Source organism: Orcinus orca, chromosome 7, assembly GCF_937001465.1.
Source record: "Orcinus orca chromosome 7, mOrcOrc1.1, whole genome shotgun sequence".
Taxonomy (NCBI): domain Eukaryota; kingdom Metazoa; phylum Chordata; class Mammalia; order Artiodactyla; family Delphinidae; genus Orcinus; species Orcinus orca.
This window is the reverse complement of record NC_064565.1, coordinates 58,334,076-58,337,634: the sequence shown is the minus strand read 5'-3', so window position 1 is coordinate 58,337,634 and position 3,559 is coordinate 58,334,076. Positions and strand designations below refer to the sequence as shown.

General features: G+C 38.9%; 1 non-coding gene across 1 annotated transcript; it reads left to right on the top strand.

Annotated features, from left to right (window-relative positions):
- Window positions 1-2,976: 2,976 nt before the first annotated feature.
- Window positions 2,977-3,102, top strand: LOC117200527 (U6atac minor spliceosomal RNA). Its single transcript, XR_004482121.1, has one exon. It is a non-coding gene; the product is annotated as a U6atac minor spliceosomal RNA (small nuclear RNA).
- Window positions 3,103-3,559: the final 457 nt, after the last annotated feature.

The following is a 3,559-nucleotide window of genomic DNA, read 5'->3' as shown; positions in this document are numbered from 1 at the left end:
GAAAAGGAAAACACAACCCACAGAGTGTGAGACAATATTTGCAAACCATCTATCAGGTAAGGATCTAGTATCCAGAATATGCAAAGAACTTTTACAACTCAACAATAAAAACACTAATAATACAATTTTTAAATGGGCAAAGGATTTGGATAGTCATTTATTTGAAAAAGATACACAAATTGCCAAGAAGGATATGAAAAAAAGCTCAATATCACCAGTCATCAGGAAAATGCAAATACCACTTCACACCTGCTAAGATGGCTATAATTTAACAAATAGAAAACACGTGTTGTTGACAATACAGAAAAAATTGGAATAGAAAGGTAATGCAGTGCAGCCACTGTGGAAAAGTTCGGTGTTCCTCAAAAAGTTAAACATAAAATTAACATATGACCCAGCAATTCCACTCCCAGATATATAGTCTAGAGAACTGAAGACATATTCATGCCAAAACTTGTGCATTAATGTTCATAGCAGTGTTATTCATAATAGCCAAAAAGTCAAAACAACCTAAATGTCTATCAACTGATGAATGGATACACAAAAGTGGTATATCCATACAATGAAATATTATGCAGACATAAAAAGGAGCAAAATTCTGATACATGCTACAACATGGATGGACCTTGAAGACGTGCTAAATGATGAAGCCAGAAACAAAAGGATGCATATGACTTCATTTGCATGAAATGTTTGGAACAGGCAAATTCATAGAAACAGAAAGCAGATTAGTGATTGCCAGGTGCTAGGGGAAGAGGAGGAATAGGGAGTATTACTAATGGGTGTGGTGCTTCTTTCTGGAATGATGAAAATGTTCTAGAATTAGTGCTGTTGGTAATACAACCTTATAAATCTACTTAAAAATCACTGAATTTTATACTTTCAAGTGACAAATTTTACCTCAATTAAAAATACACATATATGGCCTATAATATTTCTGCTTCCAGGAAGAGAGAGTAGATGTACTTTTCTTTATTCACCCCTGAGTACAACTGAAAACCCTGGACATTATATATAAAACAAACATGAAAAAACTCTGAAAGGGGAGAGAAAAAAGCAGACTGGCTAGGGCCCTAAGATCAAAGGAAGAACACAGTGGGTAAGTTCCCTGAGTTTTCTTTTGGTCTCATATAGTCCAGATTTGGAGCTGAAGAATCCAGCAATTCATAAACACCAATAGATGCAGACAAAAAGGGAAAGGGGCAGTCTATCAAGAAGGAAAACTTTCAGACAATAATCACTCTATTCCAGCCAAACACCACAGAAAACACTGGGGTCCCAGCCACATCCACACTAGTAAAGGCCAAGTGGGGAGCCTAGACTTCCACCTTACTCAGGTTGTGCCAAGGTCCCCATCCCCTGCTCCTCCCAACCCCATTTTTAGTGGAGACCACATAGGGAGACTACACTTCCATCCCCATTTGACAATAATAAGGAATATAACATGGGATATCACTATAGCTCTTGAAGGATAATAAGGAAATATTAATAAACAACTTTACAAACATAGATTTCACAATTTAGATGAAATGAACCAATTCCTTGAAAAATAGAAATTACTACAACCTAATACGAGATAGATAATTTGAATAACGCTATAGCTAATAAGGAAATTAAATCCATAAGTTAACACTCCCTCATTTCCAGGCCCAGATAGTTTCACTTGAGAATTTTACCAAACAGTTAAAGAAGAATTAACACTAATTCTATGCAATCTCTTCCAGAAAAAGTAATAGAAGGGAACATATTCCATTCACTTTATGAAGCTAGTAATACCCTGCTACTGAAACCAAACAAAGCCAGTACAAAAAATGAAAATTACAAATAGTAATCATAAATATAGATGCAAATATCTTTAATAAAATATTAGCAAATAGAATTCAACAATGTCTAAAAAGAATTTTACATCCTGACCAAGTAGGATTTCATCCAGGAATGCAAGTCTGGTTCAATACTTGAAAATCAATCAATGTAATCCACCATATTAAAGGCTAAAGATGAAAAAAAAAATCACATGATCATATCAATTGATGTAGAAAAAGCCTTTCATAAAATTTAATACCCATTCATGATCAAAACTCTCAGAAAACAAGGAATAGAGGAGAACTTCCTCAGCTTGATGACAAACATCTACAAAAAACCTACAGCTAACGCTATACTTAGTGGTGAAAGAATGAATGCTCTCCCCCCCAAACTGGAAGTAAGGCAAAAGATGTCCACTCTCACCACTCATATTCAACATAACACTAGAAGTGCTAGTCAGTGCAGTAAGGCAAGCAAAGGAAATGTAAGGCATGTAGATGAGAAAGGAAGAAATGAATTTGTCCCTAGTTAGAGATGACATGATTTTCTACATAGAAAATTACAAGGAACCTACCAAAAGCAAAACAAAACAAAACAAAAAGTTCCCAGAACAAGTGAGTATAGTAAGATTGCAGGATACAAGATAAACACAAAAATCTATTATATTGGGTCGGCCAAAAATTTCCTTTGGTTTTTTTTTTTGTGGTACGCGGGCCTCTCACTGTTGTGGCCTCTCCTGTTGCAGAGCACAGGCTCCGGACGCGCAGGCTCAGCGGCCATGGCTCATGGGCCCAGCCTCTCCGCGGCATGTGGGATCTTCCCAAACCGGGGCACGAACCCGTGTCCCCTGCATCGGCAGGCGGACTCTCAACCACTGCGCCACCAGGGAAGCCCTCCTTCGGTTTTTAAGTAAAAATAAAACCCACATTTTTCATTGTCACCAAGAACTTATTGAACAACGTATTCACCGTTTTGTTCCACTACCTTCTGCCATTTTTCAGGCAACTTCATAACTCCATCTTCCCAAAACATTTTATCTCTTTGAGCAAAGAACTGTTCCAGGTGTCTTTTACAATATCCCAGGGAACTGAAATTTTTTCTGTTAAGAGAACTTTGTAAAGACCGAAATAAATGGAAATCCGAAGGTGCAATGTCTGGTGAAAATGGCAGATGGTGTTGTATGAAATGACAGAAGGTTAGCACTCCCCTTGACAAGGATGGAAGAGGCCTTCGGGCCTAACAACACGCATACAGTTAAGGCATTGCCATTTACTTCGTGGCATCTAACCACTGTTTTTACCCATTTATGATAAAAACTCTCCAGAAAGTGGGCATAGAGGGAAACTACCTCAACATAATAAAGGCCATATATGACAAACCCACAGCAAACATCATTCTCAATGGTGAAAAACTGACAGCACTTCCTCTAAGATCAGGAACAAGACAAGGATGTCCACTCTCACCACTATTATTCAACATAGTTTTGGAAGTCCTAGCCACAGCAATCAGAGAAGAAAAAGAAATAAAAGGGGGCTTCCCTGGTGGCGCAGTGGTTGAGAGTCCGCCTACCGGTGCAGGGGACACGGGTTCGTGCCCCAGTTGGGAGGATCCCACATGCCGCAGAGCAGCTAGGCTCATGAGCCATGGCCGCTGAGCCTGCACGTCCAGAGCCTGTGCTCCGCAATGGGAGAGGCCCCAACAGTGAGAGGCCCACGTACAGAAAAAAAAAAAAGGAATACAAATAGGAAAAGAAGAA